Genomic DNA, 24663 nt, shown 5'->3' with positions numbered 1-24663 from the left:
GCCCTACATGATGATGAAACTTGTTGACATCACAGACAGATATACCAACAAAGAGGCCATTTTATCTCCCGTGACAATAAATCCTACTTGATAATGGATGATTTCATGACAGCCAAGCACCATTAGAATCTCTCTGTCTGTCCGTGTGCATATCTCTCTCTCTCTCTCTCTCTCTCTCTCTCTCTCTCTCCTTTTAGTTTTTTCTTGCTGTTCATATGATTTCCTCAAGTTTATTCCACCAATGAAGTGAAATTAACTTTCAAATTTGTATCAAAAGCGAGATTGAATCTCGAGCAGTGATAGGCTTACGTGGTAATGTATACAGGGTTGAATACAGCGTAACAATGCAAAAAAAATCTCATTATCCCCTATGTCATCAGTGCACTGCGGGAATGATGTGCCAAACAATACCCTCCAGTGTTCTAGATAGGAACAAATGAATAGAAGTCTCATTATCAAAATTGGTGTTACAGTAATATGACTCATCTTGAGGCGCATTTGATTGCATAGGCTTTTTGAATAAGTACAAGCAGCATGTGGTCACTTTCCCGAATTTCATCCTATGAGTTTGAGAAGAAAAAGACAATGCGATCAGTGACCTTATTAAAAGAATGACTAAATTCAATAGCCATGCATGCAACTTGTCTTTTCTTTATTTTTTTATTTAAAGGCATAGTTTACCATTTGCAGATGAAAAAAAAAAACAGCTTTAGTGCATCAAAATAGTTCTTAAATGTGAGACAACCAGCGTAAAAAGGGTTAATCGGTATAATCAATGTTACATATTGTGAATATGCAAAATGTGAACTATAGTTATAACAAAATTGTTTCTAGACCTAACTGTCTACATTTAACAGTTATGGTTTAGTGAGAAAAACAGTGATATCTCCTTACATTTTAGGTTTAATTGCAAAATTTGACCTACACATACAATGTATTTGTATGCATCAAATGTGATAACTCAGACATTTTTTTAAAATCACTGCTCCCAATGGTAAATAGTACCTTCAATACCATCAGTGGTAATGTTCATGAATATTGCAATAGACAAAGAGAGATAGACAGAATGAGAGATATGAAGAGGAGATAGAGATAGATAGAGATATGGAGAGAGAGATAGAGATAGATAGAGATATGGAGAGAGAGAGATAGATAGAGATATGGAGAGAGAGATAGAGATAGAGATATGGAGAGAGAGATAGAGATAGATAGAGATATGGAGAGAGAGATAGAGATAGAGATATGGAGAGAGAGATAGAGATAGATAGAGATATGGAGAGAGAGAGAGATAGATAGAGATATATGGAGAGAGAGATAGAGATAGATAGAGATATGGAGAGAGAGATAGAGATAGATAGAGATATGGAGAGAGAGGCGGATGGAGAGAGAGAGGGAGATAGATAGCGATATGGAGAGAGAGATAGAGATAGATAGAGATATGGAGAGAGAGATAGAGATAGATAGAGATATGGAGAGAGAGGCGGATGGAGAGAGAGAGAGATAGAGATAGATAGAGATATGGAGAGAGAGAGATAGAGATATGGAGAGAGAGGCGGATGGAGAGAGAGAGAGAGATAGAGAGAGATATGGAGAGAGAGATAGAGATAGAGATATGGAGAGAGAGATAGAGATAGATAGAGATATGGAGAGAGAGAGAGAGATAGATAGAGATATATGGAGAGAGAGAGGGAGATAGATAGAGATATGGAGAGAGAGATAGAGATAGATAGAGATATGGAGAGAGAGGCGGATGGAGAGAGAGAGGGAGATAGATAGCGATATGGAGAGAGAGATAGAGATAGATAGAGATATGGAGAGAGAGATAGAGATAGATAGAGATATGGAGAGAGAGGCGGATGGAGAGAGAGAGAGATAGAGATAGATAGAGATATGGAGAGAGAGAGAGAGAGATATGGAGAGAGAGGCGGATGGAGAGAGAGAGGGAGATAGATAGCGATATGGAGAGAGAGATAGAGATAGATAGAGATATGGAGAGAGAGATAGAGATAGATAGAGATATGGAGAGAGAGGCGGATGGAGAGAGAGAGAGATAGAGATAGATAGAGATATGGAGAGAGAGAGATAGAGATATGGAGAGAGAGGCGGATGGAGAGAGAGAGAGAGATAGATAGAGATATGGAGATACAGATACAGATAGAGATATGGAGAGAGATACAGTGTGATAGAGAGATGGAGAAAGATAAAAAGAGATATATTTTAGAAAGAGAGATATGGTAGGGAGAGAAAGATATTATATGGAAAGAGAGAGAGAGAAAGAGCCAAACACCGAATACTGCTTACAAATAGGCTGACATGTCACACTGATGATTTTAATCTACGGCTCAAATATGCAATGTAGTAGCAGGGGAATAGACCTGCTTATAAACAACATGCGATTGTAGTGATTAACTACTCATTACATGGCAAGGTGAACATAAGTACTGGTGAGGGTCACCAATAAGGACCACTCAGAACCCATCTAGCAAAAACAAAAATAAATATGTCAATGATAACAATATGCAAGCACCTACATTGTAAGGAGTCAGAGGCACAATACCCTGGAATCTGTTGGGGTTTTTTTTTAGATGTAACCTACAAACAATCAGGTCTCTATTATCATAATGATAGGATACTATTTACTGTGTAAGTGATTATTTCATGCACACTCTATACCTTAAAGGGGACCTCCGGATGATTTTCTGACTTTTTCTGACAATAAATTAGTTAAACTGAGTACAGAGTTTCAGAATTTATAGTGATTGGGATGAGGAAAGAGAATATTTTAAAAATTTGCAACAAATTGCAATGAACAAGGATGAGGACATGGCAGCCTCACCATAAAAATGGATGAGTTGGGGCTCAAGGAAGCAGAACAAAAGAAGAAGGTATGCATAGATTCTTCACAGGTGAACTTGTTAAGCAAGCGGTATTGTAATGGAATTACACTGCTACATTTCTGAAATATATGAGGCTCTGATGTCATCAACACTGTTCAGTGTAATTTGTTTAAGATTTTCACTTTATTGGTTTCTCTGCTCAAGAACCACAACAAATTCAAAGAATCTATACAAGGAGCTGTCAAATTATGTACAACATGATGTGAAATTATGAAAATCGTCTGGAACGTCCCTTTAACCCGTTGAGGACAGGCTGATTCTGCTACAACAGGCATTTCCCATTAACACCTGCTGGAGTATACTCCAGACTATAGTCTTCAACGGGTTAATCACCATCAATCTATCAGTCCATGGGGACTTTGAAACAGTCAGTGTCATCCCATCATCATCATTATACTGGTATGGCATTCTCTGACTTGTATTTCATGCCTTTCACAGAAGAAATTTGTTGAATGGAACTGATTAAAGTCTTTACAATCTCCACAAAAACAGAAAGGAATTAACAACTTTGTCAATTTCACAAACACATCCATAGAGCTATTAATATGCTGCAAAGATAGTTTATAAATTCAGCTATAAGGGCTTGTGAGAATTCTACAACAATCAATAGAATCATAAAGAACAACAAAGAGTGCAAAGAGGTGAAAATGAAATCGCCATACTTTCTGAAAAAAATTACGATTTTTAAATAGTATAAAGTTTTACAAAATAAACAGCATAGAAAGCACAGAATGTGATATTTGAGACCTGATGGTTTATCTGGGCAATATGTTACACTGAATAGCATGATACACATACCATGTGGATTGAAGTGTGCTTTAATAATAGGGTGATACTACACATGCTTGCCCTCCACCCTTTCTCAAGAGCATACTTTTAAAACAAATTGAAGAATTGAGTCTGGTATCTCCAGTCTACCACAGAGAACGCAGCGTGTTTGACTACTCACGAGTGCAGGAAGAACGCATACGAAATGAGGTGGCGTGATCGCGCTTATCCTCTGGGGATCCGCGAGGGCCTGCACCACTTCGGGGCAGGTGGCGGAGGCTTTACGAAGAGCTCCCTCACAGCATGGAATTAACACTCGTCATCTCCCCAAAGGCCAATCATGTGGGGGAAGGCTGTGGAGTGGGGGGGGGGGGGGGGGGGGGGCGGGGGAGGAGGAGGAGGGGACTATCCAAATATTGCTCTACTTTGTCTTCATGCATTGCTACTGACAATGTAAAAATTAATCCATTGAGTCTCTGAAAGAAAAAAAATATATTCCTGGCCTTTGATGCTGTGTCTTTTTATTATGATTTACATCATTCACTCTGTGTGTTTTATGGGTCAGAATGAAAATATTCTCTTTTGTCTGGCCCCCTTTGTTGTTCATCCAAGTATTCTTGGGTTTTTATCTATAAATATGTGAACAGTTTATTTATTTTTACCGTTTATTTTGATTAAGTAGCCATCGTAAAGACTTAAAAGTATGATGACAAAATGGGAACCTGTTTGATGAAAAAGAGATTATACACGACCTTAAGCCATTGAGGACGGACTGATTTTGCTACAACATGCATTTCCCACACATGCTTGGCCGAGTATACTCGAGACTCGTCCTCAACGGGTTAATGCACGTCTAGGAGGATTTCAGAAACTTTCAGACATTTTGTCCTTGACTTTAATACTGTATACATTATGAGCAAACAATCAAGGGATAACACAAAGATTCTTCTCATAGAGATATTATCAAAGAATATTATCACCAACTTTACCAGATACACATTGATTCCTACAGGGGAAAACATTAACAAATAGAGGGAAAAGCATGAATTGCTCTAATCTATACTTCAAAGTAATCTAGCTTAGATGTGAAGTGAGGACCCTATAGTGTTATTTTCATGAGCTCATTTTTAGCAAATGTTTCATTTGTACTGTTATTGAAATAAAAGCATGTGCAATCATTCATTGCAGGCAAGATAATATGTCACTAAATAATGTTGCTAAATCATAACAACATTTATCATAATTTCATAAGCATTTTTATTGTGCCAATGTGTAAATTTGAACTTTAACTATAGCGGGATCAGCACCATAAGAAGTGAGGATTTCTTTGAATGCCACAAGAACTTTTTCAGTTGCTATCTAGCACCTACCAGATATAAAGTCAAATATCTGCCAATTAGACAGGGCGTTATGATTTAATCAGGTCTAGTCACAGCATCAAAATGAGAGTTATCATCTGAAAAAGTCATAAAGCACACCCAACATAGTTGAGGCATGCATAGTTATACTCCCACTCAAACGCCTTTGCCCTACAACCCACCCTCCCCCCCCCCCAAAAAAAAAAGAAGACAAAAAACAGCTGTGATACTTTTTGCTCCTTAGGTGAAAATAGAAACAGGCATGCTAAAAGGTTGTGAACACCCCAAATGCCATCTTATATTTCCGAAAGCCGCCAGCGTCTTTTCTCATGCCGCTGGCAGTGCATTGCAGGCTGTTCTGCTACCAGACCTGCCAGGAAAAAACGTGACAGGATGTTCAAAGTTCTTAATGCCCGGGTGAACAGGCTCTACGGCGCAAAAGCCACGCACAGCAAATGCGCAATTAGACAGGCCCACAAGCATGCATTAAACATAACGAGTGATAGTCCGTCTCCCCGTGCATATTAGAGATGCCGTTAGTCGCCCTCCCCCGCAGAGCAATGTGGCTGGCTCAAGTTGGTGCTGATGCAACTTGCTGTTATAGATGAACATGCACGCTCCTAAGAAAGATTACGTTTTATCTTATATTATCATATCCTTCAGTCAGGCGTGACCCGTATCGTGAGAAAGTTGGAAGTTTAATCTTATGGCCGCTGCAGACCACCTTGAATTCATCAAGTTCAAGTACTGTATGAGTTTTTGAGGAAAGCCACTAGAAGCAGACAGGGGAATTTTTATTTTTGATATTGTGTTTGCATTGCTACAAAATTAAAATAGCCTATAGGGTATGATACCATGCTCTTACAACTGTATGTAAGACCTGCTACGTGAGAACTTTGCCTATTGATTATTGATACTTGGAAAGAACTTACTGACTCACACCATCTTTTAATATTCTTTCACAGAACATTACTTAGGACTCACAGTGTCAGTCTTTAAATGAATGTAATTCAGATGGGGATGTCAGTTTTGCTTGTTCACGTAATAAAGAACATCTTATATGGGCAATTCCACGGTAACTGACGTTACACATAAGGATTTTCATGAAATTGTTTACCTTGTAGTTTTGTGAATGAAAGCACCTTGGGCTTGCAATTAGCATTGATGAATAAGTTCATGAGAATGAAGAAATAGGCGGAAAGTTTTTCTCTCAAACTGCATTTCTTATCACATAGCAAGTGAAAATGTGTCGGTAACTGACGTTACGGAAAAAGGACATGGGAAATTATGGTGTAGATGTAAATGGAAATATCTCATGTCCCAGACTTTTAGCCTTTATGCGTTTAATATGGCAATACACCTAGGTTCTTAGGAACAGGTGTGCAAAATAATGTGCACTTTAGTTGTCTCCTTTTACCACCATGCCAATTTCAGTGAAGGCATGACGGTAACTGACGTTACGCTTACATTTGCCATAGGGTTTACACATGCAAAATCATGATTGGGAATAGCTATGTGATATTTCATAATTCTGACCACTCAGAATGATTTGGTTGATATGGAGTCATACCTTGGTTCATCAGTCATAAATACACAATGAAATGAAACAGTAGTCCATTTTCTTTGTGTTCTATGAAAACTTAAAGGTAAACATGTCAGTAACTGACGTTACGTAACTGACGTTACACATACTTTGCCGTGGGGTTTACAGAGAACTAATTTATTTAACAGGTTATTATACTGCTGCAATGTACCAGTGACAATCCCAGGCAACTACAGCAACAAATTAAATCAAAATCTAAAGACACAAATAATATTGGGTGGGCCCTTAGGGGGCACCCCCCCCCCCCCCCCCCCCCCCCCCCCCCCGTCCCATGCCATAGCACAGTTGGGTAAAAATAATGTAAATGTACAAGAGGATATTTCTTGACATTTGTCTGAAGATTTAATTTTTATTCAACATTTATGATTACACAGAGCCATTAATAGATTAAGCAGTTCCAAGTATAAATATATTGACATGACTAAGGGCTTTTTTGTTTGTTTGTTTGTTTGTTTGTTTTTTAATGAACAGGAAAGTTTTTATCTACATAGAGTGCTCCACCCATAATACCTTGTAGTACTACACAAAACATGGATACTTTTGTGCTTGAAAAAAATATCAAAATATCTTCTAGGTCATGAGGAAAAAACATGTATCAACTCATAAATATGCATAAATATGTATGAAATCAATTGTGATATATTTCTCCTTCTTTTCTTTATTTTACTCCTGATGATCTCCATCAATTGATTTAAATGAAAAGTGTCACACTTTTAATATTTCTCTGTGAAGAAGAAAAATAAATGCTTTTTTTGTCAAAAGAGCATTATTGTTTTATTCCTAGCTTGAAGTAATTTAACTGTTTTTCTTTTCCTTTTCACTGATATATCACGGCTTGCAAATACATTCGAGATACCAAGAAATCGGACTTTGCAACGAAAGAATACTAAAATCAATATAAAAAACTCTTCCTGTTCATAATTATCATGTGTTGTATTACAAAATGTCCCTGCATGAATAGAATAAAGTAATCAACAAATACACACTGTATGAACAATTTTTTTTCAAACCCTATAATCCTCTCTCACTTTGAGAACATCAGTGTTAAGTTTCAAACAATAATGAGTACATGCCTTATGTACCATATAATACAAGATGAGCCATGTTAACTACACCACACATTTAAGTGCAAGAGAAGAAATATCTGTTTGTGCATTTGCCTTGAGGTAGAAACTTGACTAAGCTTCCTGAAAAAAAAGAAAAATGCCAGCAAAAGTAGACATTGGTGAAGATTGTTATACTGTTGGTATACAGCTGTGCAGAAGTTTTTTTTTTTTTTTTTTTTTTTTTTTTTTTTTTTTTTTTTTTTTTTTTTTTTTATAGAAAATGTGGTTAACATGCAATCATGTCACTGATTAGGCCTACAAACTTTGGTAGCTTTATCATCCCGTAGGACTGGGAATGTACTAATTTGAGTGCATATACAGCTTTTTTTTCTATCGTGTGGTAAAAGACTTCTCTGGTAACTGCATACATATGAAAGATTGTTGTTTAGAGTACTAATAAAGTGGATATACAGAGAGTAAGTTATGCGACAATACACTCTTTTCACCATTGAGTTATAGGTATATTTTGGCAGCCATTTTGAAAATCAAAATGGCCGCTTTTATTGAAAAACATAATGATTCTTAAAACTTCAACTCAAGTACTGTCTGAAAATGTATGGTGTTTGAAACAAATATCATTTTGAATTTTTGGCACCTGTGTCCTAGTTACCGTGGAATTGCCCATATGGGTCTTTGTATGTAAAATTATTTAACAACTTAGGAGCCTCGAGAATTCACGTAATGAATAAATTTCCCACTACCACTTTTATAGGCAGGCTGAAAAACCAATATGGTGCATCTACTTGTACAGTAAAGTACAGTCAAAGCTATGTATAGCGCCCACCCAAGGGAGACAAAAAAGTGGTCATTACAGACAGGTGGCTGCTATAGGCCTAGACAGGTTCTTTAACATGCTTTTTCTCTCAGAGGGAATTGTATTTTAGTAGTGGTCATATATGACAGGTGGTCACTATAGGCAGGTGGTCGTTAAGACAGGTTTGACTGCATTTGAGCTATTACTTTCAACATATGTAATGTCTATGTGTTCTCTCCAGGTAACATCTTTTCAAAAAATAATTTCCAAAATATCCAGCCACATGAAAAATAAATTAATCCAAAACAGCTGTGTGTGAACATCTAGAGATCAAGACAAAATGACAACAGCGAAAATAAGGAACAAGAACAAAAACAAAAACAAAACAACACAACACCTTCAAAGTCATATCGCATCAATTAAAAGAATCCATCTTTGGATTATGTCGGTGAACATTTACGATAACATTCGGAAACATGATATCACAGCGCCAACCGCTCGAGAAAAGTAATGATGGTCCATGCACTTCTGGGCTAGCGCAATAATAATAAAATACACACACACACACACACACACACACACACACACACACACACAAATAAAACAAAACATCAACACCACAAAGTAACCATGCACTAGTGGCTTGAAAAGGTAGTAATTTATACCGGAGGGTTACGGAGTTGAATGCATGACTAGTCCGAGCCGTCATGTGACAGCCCAAGCAGAAATGACAAATAGCTCGGGGGAGACTACAAACACGCACGACCCGGCACGGCACTGGAAGCCTCCATCAGCGGAAAGGTCAAAGGTGAGTTGCTGCCTCATTTGCCGATCATCATGGGAGATTGACCCAGAAAAAACGAAATACGGTTGGCCCACTAAACGACAGCCTACACCAAATTGATGCATAAGAACATAGTTTGCTCTTGAATCTGAAGTCTGTGCATGTTGACTTTTAGTACAGGACTTAAAGGTAGTATGACAAATACAAAACAAAAGAAAAATAAAGTCATAAAAATGAGCAGCATTACTGGCATGACATTTCCGGCTGATGTAAGCATGCTGCAATCTTCTTCATCTTCTCAATGTGACAAACTGCACATCTTTAGTGACAGCCTCTCCGGTATGATACTTGAAAAACTCCTGGGCATTCTTGAGATGGATGGAGAACGTGTTTGCACCTACATTGTACTTTAAACAGGGTATGAGGCTTCATCAGGGGATGCCAACCTCCTTGGAAACAACATTGCAACATTTTGAGGGCTGAAAAGACATCATTTTTGGTTTTTAAAAAAACGCATTTCTTTTCTATCTTTTCTGCACTACCCATGTGTAATATCAAATTTGGGGGAATAATAGTATTTTCATGAAACCTAGGTGCAAGTATTTTTGGTAAAAAGAGCACAAAATAGTCCAAAACAGAAGAAGAAAAAGAAGAACAGTTGACATCTTTGCTTCACCCATCAAGTCATCGTAACCACATTTCTATGGTTTGGTATTGTATCCCTTTGTAATAATAATTTTTCCTTTTTTCATTGTTAATCAATTAAGGATGAGCTGATTATGCAATAACATGCATTTCCCATTTATAGACACCTGCCTGAGTATACTCGAGGATAGTCTCCAAGGGTTGACTCTAGCTTTACACAGAAGAGTACAAATGCTCTATCACAACTTTTTTAAAGGACAAGTTCACCTTCATATACGTGTGGATTGAGTGAATGCAACAATATTAGTAGAACACATCAGTGAAAGTTTGGGGGAAATTGGACGATCCATTCAAAAGTTTTGAATTTTTTAAATATCTGTGCAGTCACTGCTGGATGGGAAGACTACTACATTGTATGATGTCACATATGCATACCACGATATACGGAAAATAAAAAGAGAATTTCACAAAACTTTACTTTTTGTATAAAGTGCACATTTCTTCAACTTGTTACTAAGGTATGTTAAGGGTAATATTATTCCCCTTGCCTTCTGAAAGAGAGAAGTCTAGTGTTCTTTTGTTATGTGAGAAGAGTGAAAATATGTTGAATCTTCTTTATACTTTCTTTATATCATTGTACACATGTGACATCACAAGCTATAGTAGTCTTCTCATCCAGCCGTGACTGACCAAAACCTTCAAAAATTCATAACTTTTGAACGGATTGACTGATATTCCTCGAACTCTCACTGATGTGTTCTACTAATATTGCTGCATTCACTCAATCCACATGTCTGTGAAGGTGAACTTGTTCTTAAATAGCCTTTTGTTGCTGAAATATTTGTTTGAACATATTCAAGAGCCTCTAAATCGAAGAAATCTAATATTACCTGATCCTTGAATTGGAAAAATATTTCCCAAGATTAGGGTTCCTGCTTTTCTTTAGATAGGAAAAATCTTTGTAAACTTCCTTCTGATTTTATATCTTATATGCAAATTTTGTGCATAAAATTGGTTCTACCTTTAGAATCCTTTCCCAAAAATGATGAATCACTGCATTTGTCTGGGCGCCATACACAATGGATATCTGTTCATCAAAAATAAAACATTCAAAGGTGCAGACTTTTCAAAGAGACTTATAGTAATTGATTGACTGGCCAAAAGGAAAAAAAAAATGTGAGTCTATAATAGAGTGAAGCTGTGTTCAAAGTGCTCCAGATTGTCATTTGAACAAAGAAATGACTGGAAGGAGTTCCATGGCAAGGAGCAATTGAGGATAATGCCTGGTCTCTGTATCCCTTGAGATTTGTAATGAGCATCTAGGGAGTACGACCAGGTGAATGAACAAAACACAAAATGCGGAAAATTCAGAGATTTTGGTGACAAGATGATAATTTTTGCAGTAAAATTACCCAAGATGGATTAAAGGATTAAACAGCTGAGTATTTCCCAAAGGATAGATGTAATGGTTACTTTACCAAATGAAAGAAGATTTGTTTTTTGAAGTCATGCTATAAAAAAAAATACCTCAAATATTAGCCAGCTTATTATAAGCACTTATAATATAACCCACAGGCTGTAAGAATATGATGTTTCCATGTGTGAAATCTATAAAAAAAACAGAGACAGTGGGTAACCGTGACAACTGGCGTGGAGACGTGTGCGATACGGCGGGTCAGCTTGACTGCCCGAGGGGAAACTCGTTCCATCTTTTGCTCATCAGTTCAGACCCTCCTATCAAGTCCTTTGCTATGCTATACCCTCCCCCTCCTCCCCTTCCCCCATCCACCAATCACCCATACACACAGACACATGTGCTTCACACTCCCCTGGGGCCCCGTCCACTCTCCATATCAGCCCCCCAAGATAAAGGAAAAAGAACAAAAAAAAATACTGCAACATACAAGTCTACAGATCTATGTATACGGGTGCATAATGTCACCATGTCCTTACGCATACTCCCACGTACCACGTACTTAACCCATTTATCCTCCTACGATTGTCACTCACACTCTGACCTTGATCACATTATCATGTACCAGAAAGCATGATCACATAATCATATTATGCCAAAAACTGTTATACAGAACTTTATTCGCATTGCAAATATCACATGCAGGGCTCAACACTTAATTTCTTTCTTGGGAGGCCAATTCCAGCCACTAAATTTTTGAATTTGAAATTTTGGTGGCCCAGAAAATAGATGTAGTGGTTCCACATAGTAGGAAGCACAGCACTCCATTTAAAACATCATAGTTGCCTGATTAGGCCATAAAAATTAACCTTTTTGAGAGTTTCGTGGTGTGACATAGATTTGACTCCCCTGGGACCCGGCCTACTCTCCATATAGGCCCCAGGATGAAGGAAAAAGAACAAAAATACTGCAACATACAAGCCTACAGATTTATGTATTACTGTGCATAATGTCACCATGTCCTTACACATACTCCCACGTACCACGTAATTAACCCATTTATGCTCCTCTGATTGTCTCCCATACTCTGACCTTCATCACATTATCACGTATACCAGAAAGCATAAGTTTTAATGATCAAATACCGGTAATCATAATGTACAAGCCAAAAACCTGCTCGTACTGTATATTCACATTGCAAACATCACATGTAGGGGGAGGTCCATTCGCTCCACTGAAATTTTTGAATTTGAAATGTTGGTGGATCAGAAAGTAGATTGTAGTGATTCTAAATATTATAGCACTCAACTTAAAACCTTAGTTGCCTGATTATTTCGTTTTGTTTTTGTTTGATTTTTTGGTCTTTATTAAACAATCCTTTCCAAGAGCATTGTTCAATAAACCTAGAAAGCTTCCCTGGTATACAAACAGTACAATGTGTAGTTTTAAGAGACAAAATATGTGCAGTGAAAAGAAAAGAAAACAAAACAAAACAAAAAAACAATACCATTGTTGCCTTGTCTTACAGGTAAGGACGGTATTTGATGTTTTCACTTTGTTTTTCTTGTTCTCTTCTTATTGCCAATATTGTGTGCAGGAACTTTAATTCTGTGTGTATCATTGTGTAAACTCCCTGTGTGCCACATTATTTGGAGGCTTCAATGATGAGCGCTTTTGTACTGATAAAACATTCTGCCTTTCAAAGCCATCTAACTTTTTTTAACCAGTGTTTACAAATACTAGAGTATGCAGTCTGTGTAGCAAAATTGTGGAGAAAATTGAAAGCTTTGCTGTGATGTAAATATTATCATGATATTAAAGCAATGACTATTCTTTTTTTTGGGGGGGGGGGGAGGTGGGGGGTAAATGGCCAGTATTCTAAAAGAAATAGGTTTCCGCGGTCAAGCAAAATATGCAAAGTTCACAAGCCGTCAACAGAGTTGGGTATGCAAACACCCGCGACAGACAAAGAGTTGAAAACAATTGCTTGTTGAGATACATCCTATTCAATTTGGATGACATTCTCAAGCAGATCCATTATTACTTGGATGAAAAGGTCACCAGAAGTCATTTCCGGATTCTGTCTGCAGGTGTTCATGTCAAGCATGGTATAGAGTCAGTCTGACAATTTTCAGGCAAAAAAAAAAATTGTGTATCACTAGTAGTAGTACCTATTTTCAGGCAAAAAATGTGTACCACTAGTACCCATATAACCAATAACCAATCCAGATCAATTCAGCACCTTGCAACTTGTCATTTATGATGGGGTTTTTTTCTTCTGTTTTTGTTCCTTCTGCCTTCACATGGTTATAATACAAATCCTGCAACTTTTGGAGGTGCATTTCTATCCTGCGCCACTTTTGATTGGATCAAAAGGTCATGGTAGACAATTCTGATTACACTACCTGCAGATCTGCATACTGTAAAACATGATATATTCGCGGCATGAAATTTTCGCGAATTGGAGCTGACAGCCCTTTTCATGGCATGAAATTTTCGCGAATTGCCACTGGTATTCAATGCATTTAGTGTAGACAAAAACTTTCGCGAGCATTTTAATTTCGTGAATTTTGGCGCTCGCGAAATTCGCGAAATTAAAATGCACGCGAAAATTCCTCGTTTTACAGTAATTACAAGCATTTGCCTTGGAAACAAATTAAAACTAGGTGTCTCTGACATTCCAGCTTCAAGATTGCTGGGTTAACTTCCCAGAACAATAACCCACCCAAACGTGCACTGCTTTTTTGCATTTAACTCTTCCAAATCTTTTGCCAATGTACAGAATCTGTACTGCATGACACTGAAGATGGTGTTATACTCATACATACATGTAGAGAAAATAACAAATTTAGAATGAAATACTGTACAGCAAATGGTAATTATAATAATAACAGCAATAATAGTAACAATAATAATCATAATAATTATTATGACAATAATGATAAAAACAAAAAATTCCTTTATCCAGGACTTGTAGCCTCTCCAATGCAGCACTGTTCATCTCATTCCAGAGAAATGTACGAGTGTGTCTGCAGATGAAAATCACGTTTGGAGGCAAGTGACACATTCTACCTCAACACCTGCAAGCATGTGGACATGTTTCCTTGTTGTTTTCTTTGTTTGTATGTTTTGGGGGTTTTCTTTTCAATTTTGTTCCTGTATACAATGTATGTGTGGGTTTCTGGGCACCTCAACTTGCCATAGTAGTGACATAATGTCTCACATGTACACCACATAAACCAAAACAAAACAAAAACACCTATAAGTCATAAGGATGAGTGAAAGGTACTGTATACATTGTGCAAATTGCATTGGTACACTGCACTTGCAGATGAGATCCAAAGACTCACACGATCCATTACATTCAGCTTACAAACGATTATAAAGCTGCATGTCTGCAAATTGGTGACATTTGAAAATAACAGGTAAAAATTATGATCCTGAGTTAAAAGATAGAGAATACTGATTGAATATCATAGGTCTATCCTTTTTATAAATGTAAAGATACCTCAAGAGAGTGATTCTTTGATTGAACATAGTACACATCAGCAAAGTACTGTTTAAGCTGTTATTTTCACGAGGGTTTAATTTTCACGAATTTCGCGAATCACAGTTGGACCGTGAATTTAACAACATGCGAAAATGTCACCATGCGCTAAGGTCATAGTGCACTTCTGAAGGCCTCCGTGTCAATTTGCGAAAACAACATCTTGCGAAAATGTCCATCACCTCCTCATTTGCGTATGTATGTGAAAATAACAGCGTATACAATACTATAAAACAAGGAAGGTTCGCATGCATTTTATAATTTGGCGAATTTCATGAGAGCCAAGATTCAAGATATTAAAATGCATGCGAAAGTTTTTGGACCACACTGTATGCATTGAATGTTAGAGGGAAATTGCATGCCATGAAAAAGGCTGTTGGCTCAAATTCGCGAAAATTTTATGCCACGAATATATCACGTTTTACAGTATTTATATCATGGACCAGAGATACAGGTGTACATCGTGAATCATGTAATGTTTTCTTTGTGTGTGTATACAGTGTACAAGAGTGCCTGTTGCTTTAAATGTGTTTTGTTTCATTTTCTACCAGGAGACTTGGATTGAAAAGTAATCTCATACAAATACAGGTCATCTTTTTTAATTGAGTTTTTGCCACAGTTATGGGCCTTCAATTGTGAGTGTTCATTTCAACTGTGGCATGCAGCCATGCCAGAGATATTATTTGTTGATCCCTTTTGTCAATTATACAGGTCTCCTAATGGGTGAAGTTAATTCACTCTGTGTACACACTGCCTTGGCCACTGCCAGCAGTAATTAGTCATTATACCCCCCTCGCTACTGCAAACAATGCCATAACTAGAACAGTCAGAGTAGTCGCACGTTTTTGATGGTCAGTGGCACTGCGTAATATCACTCCGGCTCTATGACTCTGACTAGCATACAGTATACTGTGAAAACCATGGCAACAGCAACATCTACAACTAAAATTATCCCCAGTTCTTAAAGCTTTAAATTAAGGTCCTTAATTACAACTCTCTCAACAGAAAACTACGAGTAGATACTAGGGGCCTATAAAATTTGCTTAAACTCCATGACATACAAATTCTTTTAACACTATAATTAACACATATGTTCAGACATTGTAAAGCATTTCTTAATCTGATGAAGACTAGTCCCAAGTATATTCGGGCACGTGTCTATAAGAAATGCGTGTTGTAGCAAAATCAGCCTGTCCTCAATGGGTTAAAGGGATGGTACAGTATTGGTGGAGATGAAAATTGGGCTTTAACTTTTTTGCGAGATACCAAGAAAACATGTACACTTCCATAGTACAGAGCATACCATTTTAAGAGGAATTCAAAGTTCATTCGATGAAAGTTAGGTTTGGAATACAACTGTTATGTAGCTGAAACATCCAAAAACAAAGTAAAACAAAATGATTGTAATAAAAGGTGGGTCCCACACTTTATTGGGATCACTCTGTTTTGGATATCTCAGCCATTTCAAAACCAATTTTCATCAAATAAATGTTGAAATCCTCATGGAATTACATGCTCTTTTCATATTTCATAAGAGGTTTCTCACTATCTCACCAAAAAATTATAAAAACCTGAAGTTAAGTCTCAACCAAAACTATACAATCCCTTTAAGAACTCCTGGTGTTGCGCACTAATTACAGATAAAATATCTTTTTCACCTTACCTGCTTACTTAATTTCAACATAGAATACATCTGAAATTGTCAATATTTTTCAAATTACAGCATACAACAAAGAAAACAAAATGCTGATATAATAATCAACTAAATCATATTGACACAAGTATCTGGTCTTTGATCTGTTCTGTATTAAAAACAACAAACTGAATGTTTTTCAATGAATTGTCACATCATCTACTCTTCTTTTCTTCTTCTTCTTTTTTTTTTTTTTTTGGCTCAACTTAAAACTGCTTTGGATCCGATAGGCTAAAACTATATAATTTATTACAGAAGTTCTCCCTTTCCACTGTTGTTTTAAAAAAGAACAAAAGTTCCACACACCTTCCAATTTTAACCTGTTGAAAACTAGTCATGAGTACACTCGGGCAGGTGTCTGTGAAATGAATGTTTAATAGCAAAATCAGCCCGTCCTCAATGGGTTACAGGAATAATACCCCTCACAGTCACAATCAATATATGTGACTCTGCACCTCAAAACAAACAAAAAGTCGCCAGGGATTAATTTTTAGTTAAGACCACATTATGAAAGAGCAGACTTTCAGCTTTAAAATGATGTATAACTCAAATCAAATGGACTCTCCTAACCTATCTTAATATTGGAAAGAAAGCACAAACTCAGGAAAAGTGTGAAGTGAGAAAAGAGGCTCTGAAGTACAGTGTCTATTCAAGCGCTTAATCTTTACCAAACCATGCTGGCTGTGCGATGAATGGGACAAAAAACAGGAAGTAAACCACCAGAGTAACAATAATGAAGGGATTATCAAATTAAACTGAAATTAAACAAGCCTCATTAACACGTTCTGTCCATAATTAATGCCAACTTTCAAAGCAGTAGCACTATCCTTTCAAAAGTTATTAGAGTTGAAAGTGAAGAATGTGGACAAGGTTTTTCAGAAATGAAAAAGGGATTCTAAAGACACACCTAATTACACTATTCTACCAAAAATGTTCGAGATAAACTGCTAAAAAACACACTTTCCTGCCTGTTTTATGATACCAAATTTTAGCATAATGTAAAAGAAGATCCGCTCTTTCAGAAAATATGAAAAAGTCAAGTTCGGCTAGGTTGACCCATTTCACTTATTTTCAGTCCTCATGCAAAATCAGTGTGTGCGACTTTATGTTCGTTTTGAGGTGCACGGTCACATATTACAAATTGGTATTATGGAGCTCAAATTTGAGAGGGAAACAACACTTGATGCTGTGCAAACACAAAATAGTTCCGACTAGGCTGGGCAATTCATTATCGCCTAGCACACGACATATGCTACCAGCACGTTGTAGTGTTTGTTGGATCATATCTTGAGTGTGCAAAAAGGGCATGTTTACTTCCAGGGCGGCCGCCAAAGTTCACGGTTCCCGACCAAGCAAATGTCAACTAAAATGACTACGGTATGTCATATTGCATCAGCTATAAACTCTGATGCTTTCATCTGGTTGAATTAAATCCATCATCTCATATTCACTGGCTGTAGAAGTTTTCACCCGGATGACGTGGTGTGTTTTGGGTGTTGATAGGTTTGCAGACCATACACTGTAAAAGCTCTTTAAATATTTTCATGAGGGTTTAATTCTCACATTATCCGGAGTCACTGATAGGCCACAATTTTAACAATGTTCATGCAAAATTATGGCAATGGACACACATTACTGCACTTCATACAAGAGCCTCAGTGTCAAATCATAAAACAAGACATAGTGTACAGTTATGAATAATGTCTGTCACCTCCTCATTTGTATGTGTACATGCACGTTCAAAAAGGCTTTCACAGCACTACGTGATGTGGTACTGTATAGTACTTATGACTATTTCTAGGATAAATAGACTGGGATGGATGGCAAAGTACAGTGTACAACAAAGCGACTTGCCCACTGGCCTTGGGACTACTGAAACTCACAGGCCAGAATTTAACCCGTTCCTCCCCAATTCTCCAAGAGCCTTCAATGCCCCCTACACAAGATTTTTTTTTTTTTTTGAATCATCGACAGAGGAAGGACAGGTTGGGAATGCACCCACGTGCAAACGATGTCAAGTGGTCTTGACATGTATCATTCCATAGTCAACTGCATACGTGCCTTCAAACAATGCAATTTCAATATTGGCAGACATAAAGTATGAACAGAGAGTGCACTGAGGGATCATTATTTTTTTTGTCACAACAAGGGCAGGAACTCGAATGGGATTAGTGAAAGCCAGAATCTAGTGAGCTCAGCTTTGATGGCTGCATACATGTATGTCTTCATACGAGTTTTATAGCAAAACAAGCCCAGTACTGCCTTGGAAAAGGGTATATTAGATGAAAATGCAGCCAGGCAGTTTTGATATATCTTATATAGAAAGAGAACAGATACGGAGAGATGAAACTCTTGATAAGTTTTTGATCGATACCATTTTTTTTTCTTTTTTCTTTTTTTTTTTTTGGTCATCATATAATGAATTTGGGCTACACCTGTACGAATGCAGTCGACACTCTTGTCAACATTTTGGGAACCTCATATGTACCAGGTTCCCGTAGAAAACAGGTTAAGGTAAAAGAGCACTTGCCTTCATGCAATCTCACTATTAACTGCAGCAATTGTCTTGTGGCATACTCTATGCATAATTTGAGTCGGCCTACATGTCCACAGTAAAAGGGGCCATTTCAGGGATGTTGGTTTATTTTCTGTTCCATATGTGCAGTACCCCCAATACGTGAACATTGTACAATATGAATATTCATGATCTCACAGAACAGGGCCCTGTTTTATGAATAGTTGATTTCAACTGTAAATCTATGGCAGCCTGTGTGGTAAGGAAATTTAAAATCGATTTTATCTTTTGATAAAACGGGTCCCAGGAATATCTGAGCCCCAAAATTGTGTGTGCATGCACAAAATGATGGCAAAAACTTGCCAAATTTGTAACTTTGCATCATTCATATAGTAGAGTGTTTTCACTGCCATGTCTTACGTGACTGGAAAGCAAAATCACTCCAATTTGATATGTCTAATCCTAAGGCAAATTCACCTGTTGTGAGGGCATATCACAAGGGTTAGCTGTATGACATCTCTATAATAAGTGGTATGACATCATGTTCTTCATACAACTGTATTTTACTGGTCCTTTGTATGTAATTTGTCTTTATTTTTTCACACATATTCAAGCAAATTTAGCTGCTGAATTCCTTAAAAACTGTACATATCAAGGAAAGTATCAACTAGGCCTATATATATGGCCATCATATTACATGTTTTATGGTAGTGTATAATGCACTGCTCAAAAGAAGCTCATTAAGATGTACAATCTGAAGTCATAACAGAGCCTACACACTGTAGGGCCTACAGAGGGGATTGAGGAGAAGGGATCTGAAGGGAAGAATGGGGGTGGGGGAGGGGAGGGATGGGACATGGAGGTCACACATGTATACACTACACTATTTACAATCATAGACTAATTATAAACTCAATCAGAGGTTCTACTATCAATGGGATCATCAGTCAGTGTTGTATTATGAGCGTGCACTACATTTATCACAAGTGTATTCATATGCCATGTATTCTATTATTGAGTTATGTTGAATACGGTCAGAGCAGCAGTCATTACCATGACGCTAGTTGGTGATAGTGGACTAAAGTTGTTTATTTTATCGTTAAGCAACTGTGTCCTCTGTTCATCATTGTATCCGGTCCACTAAATTACAACAGTCAGTGCTGCTCAACTGCCCCGCTGTCAAAATCTAACAGACATGTTTATAAATCACACTGAGCATTTTTATAACTCTTTGTTCAAAGACTGGGGTTATAATGCATTTATTTTTATAAACATTTTCACACAAAAAAAATAGAATAAAATAGGCTTATGTGGAAATCCTCATAAAAAAAAAAAAGAAGAGAGAGACCAAAAACAAGAAAAACAAACAAAAGTTGAAGACTTTAATTAGATTTCTATAACTATATATCTTGGTAAGTTTAAAGATTGCTTTTATAATCCCTAAGTTTTGACATTATAATTACAAACATGAACAATGCATTTCGGCCTTAATCATCAATTTCATCTATAGTGGATAGAGGTGTTACTTTGGGGTAAAAGTATCAACAACAACAACAACAACAACATTGACAAAAACTAAACAAAACCAAAAACAAAACATGATCAGTTCAGCTAGACGGTCGTCAAAGCATCGCCAGACCTTTATACTATAATAAAAAAATATACAAAAAAAAAAAAAAAAAAACAGCGGAAGCTGTTTCCTACTGTCACGAAACCGGTTACACACCTGTGATCTGCCCTAGTGACCACTTCGTTTTCCCCGAAGGTTGTGAATGATACCGGTAATCAATTTCCCATATATGAAGAAAACATCCGCAGATACAACAAATTTAAGCTGTTATTTATTAAAACATAATGATATCTGGAAACTGGCAAATTATTTTCCCCCGCGGCAACCATGATGATGGGGACAAGACACACGGTTACATGGATACGTACGTGCAGATATTACAACCATTTCTGTCAGACAGCGCTAAGCTTATCGAAGCCATACACACAATCATTGATATTGACGGTCGTTCACAACAAACCACCCACACAAACACCAAACACCTGTTTACGAATTACCGCACAGTTAAATGCCCGACGTGGAAGATGACTGCTTTCCGATTGTACGCTTACCTGGCTATTTCGGCCGGACTTACAAACGGAAACGACCTGTTCCAAATCCTTTTCTAATCTTCAATGAAAAGACGAAATATACTGCTAGCTAGAAGCGAGCGGTTCGTGAATGAATGCTCCATTCGCCAAGCGCTTCACAAAGACGGTAGCGTATTACAACCGGCGGCACGCTGTAATGAATGGTCGTATACGTGCCACCCACGCGACAAGCGGATATCATGCATGCATCTTCTACGATCAACTGCCGACAGCTGCTGGTAGTAGGCATGCAATGCTTTTGGCCGCCACCGTTTAATCGGGACTCGATCGGAGTACGAGTAACCTCTTTATTGGGACAGATTTTAGGCCTATATATCACACTTGTATCCAGGGGCGGATCCAGGAATGCCGTAAAGGGGAGCTCGCGCCTTCACAAAATTAAAGGGGTGGGGGGGCCGCATGCGCCCCCTTTGTTTTCTTTTTGTTTCTTTTATTTTGTTATGACAAAAGAGGGGGTGCGCCCCCCTCTGGATCCGCCACTGTATAAGTAGGCCTATAGATCTGTTGTAAGACTGGACGACTCCCCATCTTATTTTCAAAGATTTACAAACGATTTAATTCATCTTCGAAAGGGAGAAAACAATAATACAGTGCAATATGGATAACAACGAAAGAAATAGGCCTTATACACGTAGACCCTACAGTATGGAAACTAATACATGCATAAATCGAAGCAATACTCAACACTCGTATAGATCGAAATGTATAATTATAGGGCGTATATTGAAAATCGTTTCCCAAAAACTAACCCAGAAACAAATCCACTTGCATTTGAAATAACATGGTAAATTGTGACACACAATAAAAAAAAAGACAAGAAAAAAAAAACAAGAAGAGAGGAGTGGGAAGTGATGATAGTGTCAGTGAATGAAATTTCTGGTGTGTACAGGCTTTATGTTTTATATGACAAGCTTTGACATTTCAACTTGGTTCATCTTTATTATCCCAGGTCACATTTTGATGGAGTCATTAAACTATTCTATTCTATTCTATTCATTTCATTTCATTTCCTTCATCTGATTAACTAGTGTGTATATTTTACAAAGGCAAATGATATGGCGGGGGGGGGGGGGTTACACTTTCATTAGCCGCAATATCGAAAGTTTGATGAGTCTATACATGCCCCATCAGTCAAAACTCATTGAATGGATGATGGCCTTATAGCTATAAGCACTTTTCTTGCTTACACGCTCAAGATTGCAAGGTATTGTATTAGCGAATCTCTGAAGCTTAATAATGATGATGATGATGATAATAATAATAATAATAATAATAATAATAATAATAATAATAATAAGAAGAAGAAGAAGAAGAAGAAGAATGATAATAATTATAATAATAAGAATAACAGTAATAACAATAATGATAATATAATAATAGTTATAACAATAATGATAATAACAATAATAATCATCATCATCATCATCATCATCATCATAATAACCATAATAATAAATAACACTTATGTAGCGCTTAAAACTGGCGTTTCTAAGCGCATTGATACATAAAAAGACAATACCAAATTAAAATACACCATTAATATAACAAAAACGGTGAGTAAATGAATAGTTTTCAGCAATGATTTGAACTTATCAACACTTTCAGCATTTCGGATAAAAAGAGGGAGTTTGTTCCAAAGAGATGGAGAAATAGCAGAAAAAGCCCTGTCGGCATTATGAGTACAGATGCGGGGACCACGTGATAGTTGCAGAGTGGAGGAAGAACGGAAAGAACAGGTTGAAGTGGAGGAGCGGAGAGAAATCGAGTCTTTGAGATAAGATGGAGCAAGATTAATTACATATCTTATAAACAATGAGAAGGATTTTAAAGGTGATACATTGATGTACGGGGCGCAAGTGGAGGGATTGGAGAACTGGAGTAATGTGGTCAGATCTTTTTGCAAGGGTCACAAACCTAGCAGCTGTTTACGATATTTTGAATTCTTTGTAGTATAAAAACAGGGAGGCCAACAAGAACAGAATTACAGTAATCAAGATGAGAATAATATACAAATACATGAATAAGACGTTCAGTGGAAGACTGATCCAATAATTTGCGGATTTTACCAATTTTACAAATACCCCAAGCTTAAAGTTCATGTTATATCCATTTTTTTGCAAACGACACAAAATTTTGCATGGTTGAAAAATAATGTCTTCAAACATCATGTATAAAATCTTACGGGAATACATCTCGACGTTTTTGAACAGAAAACAAATTGAACAAATAACCCCATATATTCACTCGAAAATAAGCTCCCCTTTTGTACCGAGAATAACATTTGGATTTGTTTTCGGGGTCCGAATAAATTCACTGTATGGAAATCGATTAGTTCCCCCCTCCGACATGAAAAGGATTCTAGTCTTAAAGGTCCTGTCGACCTTTGCAAGTAGTGATTTTTTTTTTTAATTTTCAATATATCACATATTATGCATATGTGTAGGTCAGTTGTATCACAAAATATCCTGCCATATAAGATTTTCGCAATAAAACCTAGAATATTAAGGAGATATCAGTATTTTTCTCAATAAGCCATAATTGTAGACGGTTTAGTCTGGAAACATTTTAATTATAACTATTGTTCACATTTTGTGTATTTAACAGTACTTAACATCGATTATACGTATTCAAATTTTTACAGTGGTTGTTTCTATCCCTAACTTACATTTTAGAACAATTTTAAAGCACTATTGTTGGGTTTTTGTTTCTTCTGCAAATAGTAAGTCGTTCTGAGGAAAGGTCTGATTACCTACCTCTACAGTATATAGCTTTTTGTATGAACGGAATCTGATTTTCAGGCTTGCAAAAGGGACACGCAAACTTTAAAGGGCAAGTTCACCTTCATAGACTTGTGGGTTGAATGAATGCAGCAATATTAGTAGAACACATCGGTGAGAGTTTGAGGAAAATTGGACAATCCGTTCAAAAGCTATGAATTTTTGAAGTTTCTGCTCAGTCAAGGCTGGATGAGAAGACTACTATAGCTAGTGATGTCACATGAGTACAACGATGTAAAGAAAGAATAAAGAAAATTCAACATATTTTCACTTTTCTCGCATAACAAAAGAACACTTGACTTCTCTCTTTCAGAAGGCAGGGGGAATAATATTACCCTTAACATATGTCCGTAACAAGTCGAAGAAAATAATGTGCACTTTACTCAAAAAGTAAAGTTTTGTGAAATTCTCTTTTTATTTTCTTTATATCGTTGTACGCATATGACATCATACACTGTAGAAGTCTTTTCATCCATCAGTGACTATGCAGATACTTTAAAAATTCATAAACTTTGAACGGATTGTCTGATTTTCCCCAAACTTTCACTGATGTGTTCTACTAATATTGTTGCATTCACTCAATCCACATGTCTATGAAAGTGGACTTGTCCTTTAAAGGCGGATTCTGAACCAGATAAAAGT

General features: G+C 37.0%; 1 long non-coding RNA gene across 1 annotated transcript in view; it reads right to left on the bottom strand.

The window, feature by feature from the left end:
* LOC139716579 (uncharacterized) overlaps positions 1–21363 on the bottom strand; it is a 59331-nt gene extending 37968 nt beyond the window's left edge. Inside the window, exon 1 of the long non-coding RNA XR_011709914.1 lies at positions 21206–21363. This is a non-coding gene — a long non-coding RNA (uncharacterized lncRNA). The remainder of the gene's footprint in view (positions 1–21205) is intronic.
* Positions 21364–24663: the final 3300 nt, after the last annotated feature.

This window comes from Diadema antillarum, unplaced genomic scaffold (assembly GCF_040938485.1).
Source record: "Diadema antillarum isolate AM-2024a unplaced genomic scaffold, OU_Dant_1.0 scf00000067, whole genome shotgun sequence".
Lineage (NCBI taxonomy): Eukaryota > Metazoa > Echinodermata > Echinoidea > Diadematoida > Diadematidae > Diadema > Diadema antillarum.
This window is presented reverse-complemented; position numbering and strand designations above follow the sequence as displayed.